Source organism: Varroa destructor, unplaced genomic scaffold, assembly GCF_002443255.2.
Source record: "Varroa destructor unplaced genomic scaffold, Vdes_3.0 BEIS01000001.1, whole genome shotgun sequence".
NCBI lineage: Eukaryota > Metazoa > Arthropoda > Arachnida > Mesostigmata > Varroidae > Varroa > Varroa destructor.
Window position 1 is genome coordinate 35,935,320 of NW_019211454.1, and position 21,235 is coordinate 35,956,554.

Consider the following 21,235-nt stretch of genomic DNA (forward strand, 5'->3'; position numbering starts at 1 on the left):
TTAATAGTGAAGCAGATGTGTTTACAATAATCCTGCTCCAGTCAGTAGGATGGACGGCAGTATAACATTCAATTTGGCGGTCTGCGCACTAGCTTCCATTTCGATAATATCTAATATACGATATTCCCTTTTGTCTAGAGTAACCCTCACAGGTACACTAAGATAGTAGTCTCACTAGCTTCTGAGCAGTTGACTCTATCGAACTGAACCCGAACCTCGCCCCCAGTGAACTGGGTGGTGTCCCCCATTCGATGTTCCGCTTATTATGAGGAAGGCACAAACTTACAAATAAGGGGAATGCAAGCAAGATAAAAGAAAAAAAAATAGTGCGTCCAGTGGTACTAGACAGATATTCACGTGGGGGGTTGGTCAGTGGTTTGCCACCGTTGCTTGTGGTATAGCTTTGGGGCTAGTGTGCCTGCGCTTGGTTCCGGTTAATGCCTATTTATCGTCAACGGGGAATGGTAGCAGAACTTAAATAACTAACGTCATCTCGCACAACGTCGGCACGAGTAAAGCGACGAGCATGGTTATAATGGCGTGCAACCATCTGTAGGCTTCTGGTAGTCACCATGGATGTATCTGGAGCGACTTATGATCTGATCATCATTCAGCGCATCAACGATCCGTAACGGCAGAGATTGGAATTGAGTGATGTTTCTGGTAGTTTAAATGTAGGAGCCACTCTTCCTCTAAGGATCTATTATTACATTATAGAGGCTGTTTCATTATAAAGGACCAAATCAGATTTGGGATTCGGATGCTATCCGAATGTTAGCCACATCACATATTAAGGTCCACACTTAATAAAATTAGATCGACTTATCGTTCTAAACGGAACGATTACCGATAGAAAGTCGAGCGGGAGCCGTCGATGGTATTTGTTTTCGTTGGCCTAATTGCTTAAATGGATTCTATGTGAATCTTAGCTAGATAGCACCCAATAATAAAATATTATTCACGTAATACAAATTAGCAAAAAGCGTATGCTAAGAACAGGTACATCTATGGCTTCAGACAGTATAAGTATTTGTATCATATTCAGGAGAACATGTTTCGACACCAAAGCGGCTCCTAAACTTGTGTAGCTTCTGCTAGACGATGCCTTTTGCTATTTTGCTTGATCCGTTAGTAATATCAGAGTTTATATAGGGAAGAACTAAAGCTTCGTATGGGCAAAAGGCAGGCCTGCTAGTACAATTTCTAGCATTAATGTTATTAGTACGTACAATTAATTACACCGGTACCAGGGATGGCGGTAACTTTATCCTGCCCATTTACTATTGGCAACACCAGAAATATATAAAAATAATGTTTAATAAGTTTAGATCGCTATTATTCCGTAATACGTATATTTGTCTCTAATGTAAACTTTCATCGTATGTACAATATTGGGCAAGATTCGCGCGTTGCTCAGATATTCTTTACAAGTAACCTCACGTTTACTCCACTCATTAAATGAGTCTCCAAATGAAGCGTACGTTCCCTGAATCGAAGGATTTTACTTTCGCGTTTGAATTGTGCCTCTGAATTAATTTTGAATTAAATTAATCAACCCGAATGCACTAGCAAATGGTTTGGCGTACTCCCGTCCTGCACAGCATATACTATATAACATCATTGTATCCGCTCCCCTAGATACAACCTTGCACAAATCGCATATATTTTTACATATATATAAAATATAAGTTTGTGGTCTTTGGTAAGTCAGCACTGAGCAAAGGCATGCCACCATCGAGTGTATGACAGCTCAGTGGTACACTGGGCGTTCCCGCAACGGCACTGCCAATATCATCCCAGAATATTATCTTTTCGTTTCACTGGCCTGGCCGCTTGTAACGTTGCAAAGCCTAGAGGCGGATGGGGGCGCGCGAGCTGTGTTTCTTATCTATATCTATGGTTTCAGAGCACTAGCGAGATTAACAGTTCCATGTTGTGTATTTATCGGTCGAGGTCAAATAGTGGGTACGGACGGCACCGATTATGTTCACGTGACGGTGATGACGACACTTATTTAGATCCGCTTAACTCTATTTTACGGCCCTTGTTCTCCATACACTGCCGTTCTCCCGCTTGCGCTGGGACTCGAAGTGTTTTCGTAAGTATCGATTGAGTTGTATCCCAATTATGTGCTCTGTGCAAAGTGGACCTTGGCTTCGTTTGCTGTGATCGATCGGTGAATCTCATTCTTTTTTGTGAGGGCATCTCTAATGAATTAGGGTACAGCGTATCAGTGTCACGGTTTTATACAACTGAATCTATTATTTTTCACCTATTATCTTTAGTCTGCCGCACCCTGGGGCTAAAGCGTCGAAGTTGCCCAAAATACTTGTATTTACGTATACGCTTCGTTTTGGATATATATATATACCAAACCAAAAATTATTTCGCACAGTATCTACATATTTAACTATCGATCGACCTTTGAGCGTGTCTAATTTACCCTCAAACAAGACACAACTGCCCCGGCATAAACCGGTGGTTGTTCTTCGGTAGCGACTTAAGGTTAGTTTTCTCCACCGTTTAGTAAAGACACTGGCCGCGTCTGTCTGGATTATCTATCTATTTATCTATATCCAACAGCGCCTTCGCCTCGACCATGGGCACGTTCATCACACAGACCCAGAGCAGAGAAGTGTGAGCTTATTGCTAGTTCATGTTCTCTTTTGATGGGTGGCGGAGTTCGTATCCGTTCTCTTCTAGCAGCTCTGAGACTAGGAAAACAACCGATTCCACTGATCCAGCTTCACTTCACCACTCGTGAGCAGCGAGAGGGAAAAGGAGATGGCGGGACGGGACAGAGATATAGCAACAACGCAGCTGGTGGCGTCTTTTAGCCGGAGCCATCAGACCCTCTCAGTCGCCTGATCCTGCTTCACGGGTACCGCCAGCTCACCGGTTCGTCTTCAAGCTTTCAGGCGAGCTTCGGTCCTGCTCTGCTCAGGACGTCCTTTTCGCCACGATCGCCATCACCACCACCAAGTCTGCGCCTTGGAGTCTCGCCTCTTCCCGCTAACAACGAAAATCCCACAAAGGATTCCGGCAGGTACTCATCGATGTAGTGGGTGAAAATGTGGATGGGGAAAAGGAGTGAGAAACAAAAAGAGAGGACAAGAGCGACGCAAGGAGAGCCCTTTGGCCTCCTTTGTTGATGGCTTACAGCATCAGTCTCTGATGAAGGCAGGCAGGCAGGCAGACTCTGCTCAACGGATCTTCTTTGCACCAACTGTACATGTATTCCCCTTCACTCTGGCCAAGCTGACTGACAGAATTGATGAAGTGGGGGGCGCCTAGGACTCCGACACCGGCTGACTGACAGCAATTACGGTAACGTCATAGCGTACGGCGGTTCAGCGTAGGCAGCTATTCTGCTCTGATTGCTTTACTGTCTCCGTTCGATGGGCAATTTTATCAGTCTGATATATCTGAGACATATATTTTTCGTGGCAAACAACTAATTGGCCAGATTTCCAACTGTACCTGCAATTCAAGCATCTTTATTCATTTTCAGTTTAGCTTATTAACTACCTGTACATACTGTATATGGGAAAGCTAAGATTTTCGATTGAGGCCAAATTCGTTTTAATGTAATAGCACTGCGTTGGGTAACTTGATTGACAGTGCCGAATTTTAACCCACTGTAGGCAGGGTTCGTTGTCATTATTGGACAGATAATCCTTACACTCCAGTACTGGGCATGAGACGATCGTTTATAAAAAACATGCACAAGTTTCTCAAGCTAACAGAGCATCGTATTTAAACGCTTTCTGCCTGTGGCTAGATCATATGTTCACTAGTCGCTTCGAGTGCAAATAGAGTCGCGTGTTTCGAGCGAGGGGATGTGCTCAAGTTAATATAACGAACAACACGCAAGAGAAGCACGCTATTAGCTCTTACTCTCTCTTTTTGAGAGCAATCAGCTCACAATGGAAGAAAACTCACTATATAACTCTATTCGTCCAAGTGGTCCTTATGCCGGTAGCGACTGTTCGGAAAGAACATTCTAATTGAAAGCGGCCAACTGCAGACGCTTGTCCCTCTCGTTTCACTTCGTCCCCCAAAAGCAGAGGGGCCATTTCCCCACATCGAGGCAGGGATGGTTCTCAACTTAGATGAATTTCTCACCGTCCTCAACCTATCGAAATATTTGAGGCCGAATTATAGTTCGCCAAGTGGGCTCCCTTCTTAGGTTTAAATTCATGCCCTATGGAATTAACTCGGTCATTATTTTTTGTGACAATTTCTGTGTCGAATATTTCACAAACTCTATACGGTTGTTTAAAAGTAATTGTCAAAGTTACCTTGGTTACCTTAGTTTTATATTAGATAATAGTTACCAAGGGCAAATTAGAAACGTGTACATAAGTATTCCTTATATAATAATTTAAGTAGTGCTCAGCAGAAGCATTGCTTTCTAATAGATTATAAGGAACATTGACCATTGCTTTGTCTTTCGCTCGGTAAGCTTTTCTTCTTGCTGCAGTTAGATAAACTTGCACCTAAATTGGTAAAGTAGACAAATTGCCACAATTTCTATCAGGACCAAAAGACTACGAGCAATCTGAACATCACGTATATTTATACAATCAGGTGTTACTTCTAGTATATGGGAGTGCGAGCGTTCTATAGTAATACCATCCATAGAAAAGTTATGAAGAACATCAGCTGGAGAAGCTCGCGCGTGTCGCCTATATCGCTCTCTGGAAGAGGTCGTTTTAGCAAATGTTTGCAACTGAGAAGCACGTTCATTCTTTGGGCAGAGAAGGGTGGCCACTTGGCCGGTTTGTCCTGTTTGCGACCAACCTACTCCTGACACTACCATAGTACAGGTCTTTCCTCTAAAAGTCGCCTAGCCGCCCACTTCGACTATGCGCTCGTTCACACGAGAGGGAGGAAGCGATTGAAGCGCCCGGTGCTAAATAGCGTTTATTAGCGGAGTAACAAAATAGGGAAGGCGAAATCGACACGAGGAGAAGAACGACGACGATGGGAAGAAAATAACTGGAGCGAGAGTAACCGAGGGGCGCACGGAAGGGAGCGGCTTGGCTGGAGCACGAAATTGAGGTTGTTGAGGAAAACACACGAAAAGGCAACGAATGAAAGAGGTCGTAGCGCGCCAGCAAGTGGCAGTGCGGACTTCGGGAAGCTATAGAAGCTAAAGACAGAGCTACGACAACGGTAAATCGGGTGCTTGGGGAGAAGATTCAGGACAACGTCAAGCAACGATGCTAATCTGTGCCGCGAATCAGCATGGATACGTATAGTTCTGATGAATTAATTTGCTCGGCAGAGTGCGAAAGTGGAAAAAAGAGAATGGAATCATGCATACAATTTTTAAGTTTTCTAATTCTTGCCTCTTATGTGCTTTCAGTAGCTTTTATATATCTGCAGGGGTATCTAAATCCAAGCGTATGATACTATAGGATAACACGATGAAGTCTGACTCATTGCTTGTCAACTCAGTAATGTCAACGCCGCCTGGTCCTGTGACTCCGGTTAGCTGGCTACGCTTACATTTCAAGCAAGTGGCAAACAAGTGTAGTCGCCTCCATTCACGAGCTGGTATTCAATGGCGGGTGGTAGATAGAGTAAGTGCCTCTCGCAGGAGCGGGGTCTGCGCGGAAGCCTGAAACTGGAGCTGTTATATGACATGGAGTCTGGGGGAGGAGTTCGGCTTTGAGTGACTTTCGTGGGGTTTCCCCGACTCGCCTGTTAGCGGTATGATGGGTGAGCCTTAGTGAGTATAACACGGAGCCTAAATACGCTGACTTGTGGCATACATACCTTCACACATCGGGAAACTGTAGCAGACACAAAGGTTTGTCCTAATCGAGTTGCGAACACATTGTATTTGTCGCCTGCTGTATTGTAGGCTTTTGTAGGGCTTTCGAGGATCGTATTGAACAAAATATGGCTTTTTGTTTTGTTACACTTGATGTCACCAGTAAATCTCCACACTTATCAAGAATAAAAATCCGAATATCTCGTGACCATTTAGATTCGTTCAGCTACCCAGTTTACGATTTTTCTTATATACCAACAGTTCTGTAACTAACGCTCTTATAGCTACACTGCTAGACTGTATGCTGTATATACATTTCAATGTGGTGCTGATAGATAAACGTTTGATTGAATGAAGCGTCTCGAACTTGCGCTTAAAGCCTAGATGAACACGTATGAGATTCTCATCAGCTTTTGATTGAAATTTTTTTTCGATATATTTCATACAAAGGTTGAAACTATTACCTATCATTCGGAAAATCCGTTGGAAAGCTATTAGAAAAGGGAACGAATACTGCGTCTGCTATATTCTCTATGGAGCGATTAAGCACGATAAGGTGTTGGGCTAAATAGTGTAACTGCCTACGGAATCTGACTAATCCTGGCAGATGTAGTGGGGAAGCGGTCTCTGCTGTAGAGGCATACGCTGCCACTATCAATGTCGATTCACCTAAACGGCAGCTATTCCCAAAACCAGTGTGGGGTAGCACTTGCCTTGGTTGTTGACCAAGCGCCGCTTGTCGTTGCCTTCATTTTGCCATGTGACACTTGGGCGTTGATAACTCTGCTTCTGCTGCTGCTTTTGATGCTATCGATGTTACTGTTAAATCTATAGGGGTCGTCGCGTAGCGCTGCAATTCCACTCAATGCACACTGCACATTGCACCAGCGTGTCGCGTCCCCGCCTGTTTTGGTGCGTGTATGTGCGGGTGTACCAGGACAGATCAACCACCTTATGGATATTATACTGCACCATACTATCGTCATTGCCTTATGCCTCTATCTCATCCATATTAGCTGTAGTTAATATGGCATGCACTGGCTTTGCGGCCGTTTGTGCTCCTGCTCGACATTTCTAGCTTTCTTTCTTTATGGTCTCTCATCGACGCTGGAGCGGTGGTTCACGACGACCCCCTGCAAATTTATTTGGGGGAGGTGACGCCACTCAGCAATGCGATCGCTACAACTACTAAGTAGCTCCACAATTTCGATGTTTCTCTGAGGCGGCGACAGCAACATTCTCTAAGGTCATCACCGCTTTAGGCCGCTTAGTTCAGGCCAGTTGCTAACTCGTGCATTTGCTCATGCCCAGACCCGAGCCACGACGACGGACTGCGCCCTGAGTGAGCGACCTGTCGAGACGCGTGACGATGTGAAGATATATGTGTGTGTGTGTCTGTGTGTGTGTGTGTGTGTGTGTATGTGTGTGTGTGTGTGTGTGTGTCTGTGAGCGAATGTAGATATTTCTATATATACACATACATCGTCTGTGTGTATCGCTATAGGAATGCATGTGTATATCTGTGGGTGTGCGAGTAAAAGCATATATGTATATTTACCTGTGTGTTGTGTACGTTCAAACGCATTGCCAGTCTGTGAATGTCGTCCTCGTCGTAGTCCTGACCCTTCGCTGACTGCTCAGGAGTCAACTCGACGCGCCTCCTGTCGGGCTTACCACCTGCCAGCCATCTGGCAACCAGCCATAGTCGGATGCATCGTTCAAGCCTATATCGTGCTTTCACTGGATACATCGAGTTTGTGCGATGACGACTACTGCTCCGCGTGACCCGCGCGGAGCTATCATCACCGAACCGCTTCATTGTGCCGTATTCTGCCCGTTGTTCCACTTCCTTCGCCTTATTCCTTAGCTTAGTCCGTTCGGCTCGTCTAGTGTGGCGCCGGCTAGTACATGCTGGGCGCGGCTTATTACCCAGCGAAACGGCACGCACGAAGTTTCTTTTTGTGTACAATACACATAACACAAAAGGCGCATAACCTCCAGACCAGGCTTTGTGCACTGCCAGTCATTTTTATACGACAAATTCATGCGCAGGTTTGCTTATGAATACTTGCACAAAGAGATACGATATCTTAAGGGCAGAGCGCAGCTCGAAGGAGGCTGTATGACAATAGTCTTTTTCGCCAAGTTGTATTCCCGATCCGATCGAATTCCGCATATGAGATCGAGATGTAAAGATACAGAAATACAATGCCAAATTTTGTGTGGTAACATCGACAGTGGAACAGATTTTCTATTCTCATATATGTGTGTGTGTGTGTGTTTGTCTTTCTATTAGAGGCTGCGATCGTCTTAAGGACTGTCGCTGTTGGCATCCTGAGCTGTCATCCTTTCACTCAATGGCCCAGGTGATCCAAAGGTCGTACCTAGGTGTGTTTCAAAGCAGAGATGACATCCTGCTGTGAAGATGGTTCATTTCCTCAACTTGATCATGTTTTTGCGGTCAATAGGGGTTGCGCGATGTAGAGTATAACAGTAAGATCACAGAGATATGGTTCATCTCTCGTCATTATCATTTTGATGCAATCAGTCGCTGCTACTGGCCAGCTTGTTGGTTACAGAAGCTTCCCGCTGTGCTAAGGTGAATGGTCAGGACACCACCTGATTAGACTCCATGCAGATAAAAACGGAAAGTGGAAATGCCAGCTGACGGAAGGAAAAAGAGAGGGAGGGAGAGAGATAGAGAGAGACGAAACAGGAGATATTCCTATGGTTTGTAACTTCATTTCGTCAATCCAGCTCTTTCACAGGACAAATATGGCGATTTCTTCAGGAAAATACCTGTCGAAACGAATCTGACACCCACGGCTCCTGATAGCTTGGTTTATAGCAGCGCTATCGAGTGCCCGTAGCAAGATCGACGAGATTCTAATTAGGCCTAAGGAGGCTAATAACTTTATAAATCCCTCTTGAAGCTCGTCTAAATTAACCCAAATAATGTAGCAACCATAGAAGGGTTCTACTGGATATTAGAAAAACTAATTTTTTAGTAACAGCTTTCAACAATGTACGGGTACCTATTCGGCTGGAACAAATCTAGTTAAGATTCTCTATTCATCGTATCCACATTTTGTATATTCTCGAAAAAATAAAGGTTTGCCTGTATTACCGACACTGCTTATGACGATACCATGAAAAGGGCTGAAAGGTTTCGTTTTAGCTTCTGGCTTCTATATACTAGGATTTCCTAATTTTAGTTTTCCGTGATATATAAGAAAACAGTACTGACTTAAAATCCAGAGACATTGCACACTTTAATTGCTTATAAACAATGCGCATTCAAGTTAACATTCATTTCTGGTCCTCCAGGATCAGCATTTCAGTCATTTACAAGTTATATTTGTGATTATGTGAAATATGTGTTATATTTGTGATGTGAAATTAAAGGTATGTAATATATTTTCTGTCTAACATTCTACATTGAGGCGTCCTGAAAAGTGGCTAATTTTCCAGAAGGTGTCAATAAATAGTTGACCTAAAATTTGTAGATGTCACTACTGTTTTCTACAAAGCGAAATAATAAGCAATAGAATAGATAAATTTGCACAGCGCATCTTTCTACTAAAAAAGATGTTTCCTGCCTCTTTGCGCCCTCAGTGTAGCCCCTTGAGCCAATTTTTTTCTAGGCCTGCACCTTCCCGCCGGAGGCTGTTGGCCTTGTAAAGTGTTTGCACAACTTATTATTATTATTATTATGATTACGAAAACGTCGACAAACGTGAGCGACAAGCAGGCCAAACGATAAGAGGCCATCACTACAATTCCCGCCCTCACACCCTCACCTCTCCCGATTGTCCTTCTTACTGCCGCCTTTTCCGAGCCCGCACCAACAGGTCAGGCCCGTAGTAACAGTAAAGCATACAGTATAAAATAGTAGCGGTGGCGTACTGTCAAGAAAGGATCGAGAGAACAGACGACAACTCCTCCATGAATGAACCTAACCTATTGAGCTAGCAGATAAAGGCCAACAGGCTCTTCATGGCAGGGGTTCCGACTGCAACAGAACGCAGGACATGCTCGTTTTAGTCACTCGATCTTTTCTTTGCCTTTCCCGGCGTTCATCCGCTGCGTACTCATGGAAGATGAGGTTGTCGAGCAGGCCAAGCGTTCGCTTACCAGCCTCTGATGTACCAACCACGCCTGCGCTGACTTCGTTTCGCAGCACTTTTTCTTTCTGTTGTGTAAGTCGAGCTAGTTTCTGCCATCGGCACCACCGTCGTCGTCGTAGCCGTTGCCACTGATGTGTACTCTATGCATTAACTGGCTGAGTGGTTTGGGAATGCCTGCTTCAGTGGTTGGGTGCCGGACTTTTGCGTTGCCTCGTTTCTCTTCTATTTAACTGGCTTTCTCCATATGAGTAGCCCTTATTCGGCCGGAAGCAGCAAGCTACAAATCCCCTTTCGTTCCAACCTCGCAGATAGCCCGCGATTGCGAAGCTGCTGACAAACGCCTAGCGTCACCCGCGGTAGGCCAGCGATTATCGCTTGTACAACCGCTGTTGTCGCGAACGCGCGCGCACTTGTCTAGGACAGCCTGATTTAGGGCGAAAATAAGGAACATCAATGGAATACCGATATGGTTGCCTGTCTATTCGGTTGCAAGCCTTTTGCAGCTGCAATTTGTCGTCAAGCTGCCTATTAATCTATGAACGGCATTCTAATAGGGTTTGTAGTACAAGCACGGCTATTAAGCATGCATCGTGTTGCCTCTTCAAGGGCATCGGTGCGACTGGCGCACGCGCATCGAGCTTCTGCTATGAGCCACACGAACCAAAAAAAGAGCATCCGCTATGATTCCAGTACGTCTAGCTTAGACTGCGTTATAAGTTGCACGTTGCGTCTACTACCCCGGGGAAATCACTCGGTCGTCACAAATTGCACAACTGCCATAGCGGTGGCAGAAGCTGCAGAGCCACTCGAAACACACAGCCGCAGCTGTCCAACAATAGGCGGAAAGACAGGCAAACCTGTTCAGATTACTCTTCGTGGAACGGGCTTGCCTGAAAGAAGGCGCATTACTGTGAGCACGCTCATCTGTGTGTATATAGACATATGACAACAATCGGCAGTGTAAATGTTCTTCACAAAGCCGAAAAGACAGCCTTCCCAAACAGGTCACATAAAACATAATAGAAGAAGAATTGGCCTAAATAATGCCAGGCTGCAATAATGGGAGAGATGAGCTTCAGCCAAGATCTTGTCACGCTATGGTTCGAATTGCTGTTTACTTTAGAGGTCTTACTATATATATTTTGGTTGTCTTCAAAGCTACCCGTCCTTGCTACAGCCAGGGAAAACTAACGTTTGCTAAAACTAAAGCTGTACATTGCTTTCATTATGTGTTCTATAGCTTGAGCTCTGTTTTTCAGTAGGAACACTAAATTGAGTAGCGGCATAATAAAAGTAACTTTGCGGTTGAATTCTGTGTCCTCCATTGTCCGTCGCCGCAAGAAGAAGCGGATTTCAAATTGAAATATTGGGCTCGCTTCAACATGTTATGTCAATGCGACTTACAAGTAGGCGTCGAAGTATTGCTATCGTGCATGAAGGACGTACTAACGTTAGCATGCTTGAAGATAAAACACGACCCATGTATCATCAGCATATACAGCCGCAAAGTTTTATGCTCGACTTTTTTGCGAATAAAAAAGAAGCCCTCTATTTCCTCGCCATGTGGCTATAAGTTCTCAACGATCCGTCTGGCGAAAATACCTCTAATTTTATGTGACTATTTTAGTGCAGAGCACGTTAACTAGTATGTACTATAAATTCAACTTATTCTTTCAGTTCTGTAATCGCTGGTTTGTTTGACTCAATCTCGTAACAAGCACGCACATTGCTACGAGACACTCTATTCCCGAATGACTCTCACAACCATCGACGCTTGCTGTCTCGTCCGGAACTCAGTTCTGACTATGACTGTGGATTTGTGATCATACGAAACCTCCAAGCTTAAATCGAAATCCCATAGGCCGTGCACGATGACTGTTCTATGAAACTTTATGGTTTCCGTGACCTCGACCGGAAGACTCTTGCGTGAGAGCCTTCCCCTGTCGCTAGGTGGGTTATGTTGAACAATTGCCATTTTCTAGCTTGGCCGGGATTACGAGTGGGTTTGTTGTGTACTCAGGATGCTCAGGAAGTCAATAGAAACAGTTCTATCGTTGTAAAAAGATTGGACCGTGTTGCATGTGCTGGGGGGGTGGGGAGGGCGTGTGCGTAGGCTATCGTTGACCGTCGGAACCAAAATGGATAAACTTCAGGTATATACTTTATATCGTCGAAAAAAAACTGCAATATCCACTTGAAGGCAAGTAAATATGACATTGGTTTTGCCGCGGCTGTTTGAATCGTAAGGCTTAGCTGAGTATTAATCGTGCCTGTACAGACTTTTGCTACATGTTTAGCTTGGAGCTGGAAGTCGTTCCAAATATTTTTCTTTGCCCTGATAGAGGGCTGAGCAGTTTGAATATATCATAGACATTCTTTATGGTTCGGTTATTGTAACTAGCTTTTGGTTGATGCAACCTAGGATTTATAAAAAAAAAAAAAGACAATTATTGATTTCGATCAAAACGTGAGCGAACCCTTGAGTTCTCAACTATAAATAACTCGAGCAAAGTTTATTTATCCAACTCAGTACATTTTAGATGCAGTCATTTGAAGTACAATATGTGTATGTGTGAACCCTCATGAAGTACGGGAATATAATGTAGACACATATAAATGTAGACAGACATAGGCTTATACCAAACGCAAATAGAATGAGCTCGTTTTTGAATTAGTGCTGGATTTCAGCTAAGTTATTTGAGTTGCATCGAATTTTCCCAGTTGGCCGCGAGATTTGAACACATAATGCCCTTCTTATAGACGAACAGGATCCTCTCGAAGTGTACGATGAGGGTGGACTGAAGATATACATGGAACTACGAAGGCTTTTGATTTATTCGTCTTCTCCTCGTAAAGGTATCCCTTGCTACCTTGGAAAGTCAGCAAACTAACCGAGTATCTACATTGCACGCATTCTCCGCCGTTGGTCTAGTTCGATCCGCCCTATCTAAGAAACGTTGGTAAGGGAACGCGCGTCTCGCCGATCGAACTCATTCAATCGAAGTTAATCATTGGCTGTCGCTACCCCCGTCGCTCGATCGAGGAATATCCCAATGGCTTTTTGTTGTGGCATAGTGTACTTCTACGAGTTCATACGAACTTACAACGTACTCACTTACATAAAATCCCTTCACCCTCCCTTCCCCCCACACACACACATGCATATGTCTTCACTGTGAAGGTTCGAATGATGGTCATGGTGACACTGCTATTACTGCACACGGCTAGTCGTAGCTAAAGTTGGGGGTGCTTGTTATCAGAAAAACACACATATACAAATACATGCAGATACGAGCTACACGTAGTGTAACAACAATAGAAACAGACTATGATGCAAAAAGGTTTATTTTACCTAAACGGGAGCTGAGAGCTGCACACATCGGAGGTTAGCATATTTTCATAGAATTTTCAACTATACGAATATGCGGATTGCGCCGAGGCAATTTCGAATGAAAACACTAGGTACAAATTAATGGAAGGTACGGCGGGACAAGCGTTTTCGAATGAAAAAAAGGAGATCCTCTCTTTTATTGAGTATGCAATCCTAAACGCTGATATTTATTGCAAGCGTACTAGTCACCTAAATGTAACTTCGGTAGTGACAAAGTGGGCCGGATACAGAAAACATTGTAGACAAAGTGCAACTTTAAGTTTCGATCAATCAACTTCTTGTTTGACGTCCAGTTTAGTCTAAACAACAGCTCTTTGACGATTGCCTGCTAACGTGAAATGGGCGTCAAGGAAAGGCCCACAATAAACGTGTTATAACGGTATCACTTGACCGCTAGCATACCCTATTGGCTTGTCGGGCATAGATAGTTTCTATGGCAGCAAGTTCAGCAGATTTTTTATTTAAAGGACATGCCAAGGGCAACCTCTTCGCTAAACAACAGCTTAAGATCTAAAACAATTGAAAAAAATTTGTATATTATCGACTATTTACAAAGTATATAATGTTAGTTATAAAGAACGGTAAGCAAGGATTAATTCTATTTATTCTATATATTCTAATTATTCATACAAACCAATGGATATATTATTCGAATATATTTGCCTGTAAAACACGTTTACGAGCTTTTGTATATTTATCAAAATTGATTTTACACCAATGGGATCTCGTTTAGAGTAGATGTCACATAGCTGATAGTGTATGTACGTGTACGATTCAGCGTACAGCGATGGTACGAACCTGTTCGTGCAATACCGTACCATATACACGTATCCCTGGAGCCTGCTTTGATAAGATTTCGTTAAAGAAATTTTCGAGCGATTATATTACGACACCGATGACATCTACAATATTGGCTTTTTTCCTGCACTGAATTTCGCACTTCTTTGAGTTATATAAATCACAAGCACACATAGCCCTCTGGCTACTATTGATAGCATAGATACAAGCGCTCTTTGAATCCTACCCAAAGCCGAATGCTGGAAAACACGCGTAGCCACATATTCTGTCTATCATCAGGGATACAGCAGAACAGACTAGAAGCACTTTGGCACTCCCTTCCTGCCCCCACTATGAACTCATACAGGAATGCCATAAAGACCTCAGCACGCCACCAGCTTCGTCGTCGTAACACCCCGTAAGCGTTTGTTCCCAACGGCGTATCAGATCTCTACTTGCGATAATGTTAGTACTATTACCTGCTTTTTATACGAGCTTGAAGCAATATAAAACCTTCACCTGTGGTCTGTTCGAAATAAAAAGGCCGGGAAACTAGAAAAAGACGTACACAGGGCCGATTTGGCGATTGCAAGTTGCTGACATAACACGCGACCAGCTCTAGGCATGTTCCATAGTTATTCATACATAGGGGCATAGTAAGTCTTCATCGTTGCCAGCACGTGGATCACTAATGCTTTTACCCACAGCCACAGTGTATACAGGTAAAGGCGCGTGTGCAGCGCTGAATGAGCACCATTTGGCTGTGATTTGCAGTGGCAGCATCGGCTAGCACCTACACGGATACCCAGCCAGTGCTAACATCACTCTGTTCTAGTTGAAGTGGCGTGAGAGTCTCGATGCGTTTCCCCCCTGAGCCCACTTTCTATCTCGCGCTCACCCCCGGTTTCTCCTGGCTTGTAGCACGTAGCACGTTCACCTCAGCCCAATGGGGGACGACCGAGTCATCCTCTTCGTCGTCATCGGGATTGCGAAAGAATTGCCCCAGTTAGAGGAGAGGAAAGAATAAAGACCAAACGATTGAAAGAAGTGGCAGTAATGCTCTAGGAATGTGGGATCGTTGTGAGGTGAGGTTGGGGCTCTTCCGCACTGCAAAACGCTACCCCACAGTGGCGAGTTGCTTCTGAATGCTTACCCACGTCTGGCCGAGGCGGCGGCGGCTGTAGCTGTACCTAATTCAGCTTTATTAGCTCTATCTTTGTAACCACCAATTCGGCTTACCATTTGGTCTTCTTGCAAGGAAGAATCTACTAGAATTTTGTAGGTAAGTAACAGAAGTTGGCAATTGGCTGACGCCCGGCCGGTGGAAGCATCACCTTGTGTGGTACACCTATCTGCCTTCATTGCGCTGATAGCCTGGGCAGAAGAAGATCGGCGCGAGTAGTCGTTAGGGCTGATACGAGGAGATACCGTCGTCTTCGCCTTACCAAGAAATGGGTAAGGCCAGGCTATTTTTGGGCTTTACGTCCATAGTAAATATGTTAGCAGGTAGTCATGTAAACAGGATTTTCATGTAAACTAAACTTGGTAAAGATATAGCTGATCGCATATGTGGATTATGCACTTAATCTTTGTACGACATTTTCCCTGACATTTGCATTTGTTCGCTGTCAGCCTAGTTCTAGTTTTATATTCGATCTAGAAAGCTCCTTTAAATAGTGAATGTCTTTTCAAGATATCTTTTGGGTCGCTTTATATCCAGATCGCTAAGCGCTAGAATAATTGTTGAAAGAAGACAAGTCAATCAAGGGATTTAAGTACGTGCAGATCCTGATATTTAGTAGCTTTTCTAACATAAGGCTTTTAGTAAATCAACTGTTGTTATTAATCTGTTATTTGACTACGATTTATTTATAGTGAAGTCTCATCAGGTGTGTCATAGAAGTGTCATACAGGTGATTTTTATGTCCATGTATGTTTTTGTTCATATTTCTTTTACTATTAAAGTTTTATTTTAATTTATATAGTTTTATGCAAAATAAAATAATACCTTAGAGTCGTTTAAACACCAAAGGCCTATACGATCTTGCTGTCGCTCCCTTTTTCAGGTCGTGCCTAATCATTAATATTAGACGTAACTTACTTGTGATTCAAAACATTAACTAATTATTTTGTTCTGTAGATACAGGTCGACGTACCGATTACTCTCGAAAATAGAGCTTCAGAGACCGTATATAATAACTTGAGAGTTTCTCTACTATTATCCGCTATTGACAAGTCGGCCTTTGGTTTTCCGTTAGCATCTACGTGCAATTGGTAGACGAAAAAACACCATATTTGGCGTATGGATAGATAATTATTATCATTATGCTATGATTATATATTTAGCTTAGTGTTATTCTCAGTATACAATATAATTGCCGCCAGCACCGTTCACTCAGGTTGTGCTGAATTTGCCGAAATTAAAAGGAGGGTGTGAACAGAAGCAATGAAATACATGCAATAGGCGGACATTTCTTTTGACTCTTTGGACCAGGTTACAGCGAACAGACGACACGCAAACGATAAGCGTTAGAGCAGCGTGTGTTAAACAGTGACAAGGTGTTTTGAACGCTCTATCGACGCTACAAGACGAAGGCCAGTAATAAGGCCTTAGAACAAGGGTAGCTCACTAACTGACTACACAAGATTGATCACCTTGCTGACCAACTTGTTCGCCTGAATAGACCTTCTTTTACTCAAGTAATCGTCACTTATATATACCTATAACCAGAAGCGTATGAATTTTCGCACATTCTAAATCTAGGGATATAGATAAGCTAACAGAAGAAGTATATTGAAGCAAAAAGCACGAATCGAAATCAATCGGTGGTATTGTTATTACTACACAAACTATTATTAAAACTCACTATAACAGGGTTGGTTCTTACACGTATGAAAGTGTTACCTTCCAGACGCTCACACCCATACTGCCTTAAAAAGTTCGAACGAATACGCGGGTAGCAATCAGCTTATAAAACTATCTAACTATATAAGAAACTACGTAAGAGATAAAATGAATTATAACAGATAGACGATGCTATGGTCGCTGAGATATAATATGTATCTCAAGACATGGCTCCACATAGTTTAAGCTATGAAATATTATAAAATTCGCACATTAAAAAGTGTGCCCATATGTAGCCATCTAATAATACGAAAATGTTCACCAAGATACTACAAGTTGTCTTTCTCTAAGGAAACGCTTTTAGATACCCCATCTCAGGTACTCATACTTGGCTTTTAACTATACCAAACATACATACCTTTACGTTAATAATATACAGTGTCGTGTATTGGAAGTTGTCTGTCATTTTTTCTAAAACCTGTTTGTGATAGTCGGAAACCTGAGGACACCCGAAAATAGCGGTTTCGTCGGAACATAACTAAGCTCTAAGGTGTCTTTTCCTTGATTTTGAATTTCGTTGATTTGCTTATGTGCACCATTTAATATATTTCATGTTTACTTTTTTTGCCATTAGATTTTTTATCAGACATAAACATCTTATACTGTAATATACACCTCCATGCGCTCCCGGGAGTTGTTCCGTCGTTTTCGATCCTCTCAAAATAAAGATGATTCGTACATTCAGATGCCATCTAATCGCTAAATGGTGATCCTGCCAGCCTTAATGAAGATGACGACGATCGTCAACAAAACCTGAGACTTTGAAATCTCTGACAAAAATATTTACGTATAAAAGTGGACTTATTGGACATGCACTATGTGCATATCACCAGTAAGTTCCAACTCACGAAACGCATTGAGTAACACGTGTACGAAGATGAGCGTAGAGGAAATGCGCAAAGATCGTAGGCATAAGAAAAAATAGAATCATTAGCTTTTTTCTTTGCACCCTGTACTGTTTTCTTTCCTTGCTCCCTTTCTCATCGAGCCTTCAAAACGTTTTTCTGTGCGTTTCCATAAAACACCACTGACGGCGTCATCCGAAGAAAGATAAAGAAAAACCATACCTAACGGTTAACGCAACCTACGGTTGGGCAGAAAAGGAGGCCGTTGCGCAGTACGTGTCTGTAGCCATATGTAGTCAAGCATAAAAAGGAAACATTCGTTGGTTGGAAAGGTTAGTTGCAAACTGCTATTGTTCATTGAGCACAAAGTTTCCCGTACTGCTGCCATTTCTAGCTGAGCAATAATAAGAAAAAACGCTACAGGAAGAGGAAAGAACGAAACAAGGCTCCAGCAAAAGGAGGGATAGCTATACCTGCTTGCCACGCAGGCAAAGCGCCGGTCCTCTTGATAAATTGAGCTCTTGAAACTCTCTTTGCCTTACAATGAGGACACCCAGCGGATGAAGGCTTCTTCGACCTACCGCCTGGCTGAACGAGTTGCAGCTGCTTTTCGCTGCCCCTTCTTTCGCTGCTGCTAGTGCCGCCGCCGGCACTACCATAACCACCGCGAAGGAGATGAAGAAGTCGCCTAGTCGAGTGCCGCCAGTCGTATCGTCCTAAGGTCGGTTCCCTTCGTTTTTATCACTCTGCTATGAGTTTGCCTTCATTTCTCTATCCTTTTCCCTCAGTCGCTCTCTCGCTACATCTTCTCACTCTATCTTGCACATTGGCTTGGCAGACTGACGGCTCTGAGTTGCCAGGTTAAGCCAATGCTGACTGCGTTGTCTGGCCGGGCAAGCGGCAACCGCAAGCGGGACGACGATGGCTTCAGAGTAAGTGACTGATGTGGATGTATCCCCTTTTACTTGTCTCGTCTCGGTGTGCATGTGTGCAGATATAGGTAGCTGTGCGGCTGGCTAACTGGCGTATCGAGCGCGAGCTGCCGTTGTGAGCTGGCATTATAGAGACGGATCCGTGTATGTACGGGTTTTCCTAGTTTGCGTGCCGGCTAACACGGGAAGGGCGGATAAGGTCGCGCTCGTTGTCCTGATCGACAAAGGACGACGCTGGAACTCGTAACACAAAAGGGACAACGCGCTTGTGCACGTCGGCTGTGCTCCTATGGGGCCGATTTTAAAGCTTTGCTATGTATATCGTGGTATGGAATAACACCACAATGGAAAAACCGCATGACACGCTCGTATGCAAACTCGATTAGGAGCAGGGGACGAGGACCGCATTAAACAACAGCTAAATTAACTAAATCGACCTGTCAATGATATGATTATTCCTCACGTTTGCAATAGTATATGTAGAAAAACATTGTGCAAGAATCGTTTTTGCTTGAACCTATCAATCAGGTGGCTAGCGACCGAAAATTGTTGCAAGGAAAACTTCTGTCCGAGCAAATTCACGGTACATCACTCCTTCAGTGACACTGATACATAGGTAGTACAGTGGCTGAATTCTTATAGGAAGTATGGAGGTTGCTTTGGTCGTATCGGTTATTTGGCGGAGGCAGAACTCGGCGGTCACAAAAGGCAACCATTAGGCCAAATAGGGCTGCTTCCTCCCCTAGAGACAAGACAAACTAGCTGGGTGGATGGCTGATGTCTCCGTCGGCGATACATTATTCACGACTTTTTTCCTACTCTTTCTACCGCATTTACCGCCCCACCCTGCAGGCAACTCGGCATGCAGCCTCGCGCAGCAAACATACCATCGCCACATCATCTCAATAGAGCGCTTTAGTACGAGCTTGCAAATGCAACCCTTTCTTTTCACTGGTTATTTCCATATTGGGCCATTAGAGCCAGAATTCGTTCGAATGCTTAAAAAGAAGACCTACCTATATAACAGACAAATTATAAAAAGCCACAATTTCGATAACATACGATTCTATAAATTACAATTATTATTCTTATTTTTTATAGAGACTGATGAACAATTTGTGTCTATATACGTTCATAAAGTTCATTGCACAACGCGAAAGAATAATATTATTCTCGTTCCTCTACCGTTTGGTTTACCCACTTACCACTCGTTGCTTCGGACGCTATTAGCCTTTTAACTTCGGTGGTGATGCCCAGGATTCGGCGAAAGCGATCAGGGGGAATAGGGAATAAGTGCTCTTTGTTTAATTGATGGTCAGTCGGCTTGAGCTGAAGATGAAGAAGAATTTTAATTCAAATCAAGTTATCCCTCTTGCGGTCTCATAGAGGACAGTTAATTCGGCTGCTCATGAGGTCACACGAGTATTACTGAATGAACAAGTCTTCCCCTAGTCCGGGCACAACAATAGATTTTGTCCTTAAGCTGACCTGGATTACATAGTAGGGCCGACCTAACCAGACTACCGGCCTCTTTGTTGGTAGACTATACACAAGATCGTCTCATGATGGAACTAAAAGACCCCTTCATTTGGGACAGATTAACTGCTTAGGACAATAGGAATGAATGATACATATTTTGTACACTATGTATGTACTGATAATTACATAAAATGTTCCCAGGAACTTATTGCAATTAAAATTTAAAGACCGTGTTTAATTATATCAAGCTCCTGGCTGTATTCTGGGTTCAATTTTTTCTTCTGAAGTTGAAGTTGGAAGCAGAAAAGATTGATGTTGTGTGGAAATGTTTAGATCAGTATCCTTCGTCTTTGACAGCAGACACATACCCAAGTTATTGCGCACACGCTTACCTTCGAGGTATTTATTAATCAAGCAAAAGCATTTGTAAAAACTAAAAAAATGTGAAAAAAGCAGATCAAACGTTGTAGTCGCGTATGGATGGATGCGGGGGCAATTACGAAGCATGTAAACACCAAATGATTTCACAATATAGTGGGACGGGTCAAAGGTTTACAGAAGTTTACAAAAGTTTACAAAAGTTACAGAAGAGAAACTGTGCTTTGTTTAGGCACCTTTTTATATATCTTGTAACTTTAGCTTTTGCTGAGTTAGGTAATGCAATAGAGCTATTATCTTCAAAGACCTTGTCAAACAGATTTGGACGTAAACTCACAATTGATCACGCGACGTAAGCAAGATACGTTTATCGAACTGTGAAAGTTATAAAACAATATCAAACATCTCTCAATATCATCTCCACGAAACCCCTTGGACGACCTAGGTTAAGTCTGCAACAGGCCTGAATCGGATCTCAATTTTCAGCATCGTATCACGATTGTCTAGAACATATTCTAGCTAATGCTCATGAAATATCTCAAAAGAAAACTTAACTGCTAGAAAATTCTAGCAGCTTTAGCCTACAATAACTTCGTTTATAGGCGGAAAATGGTCTTAA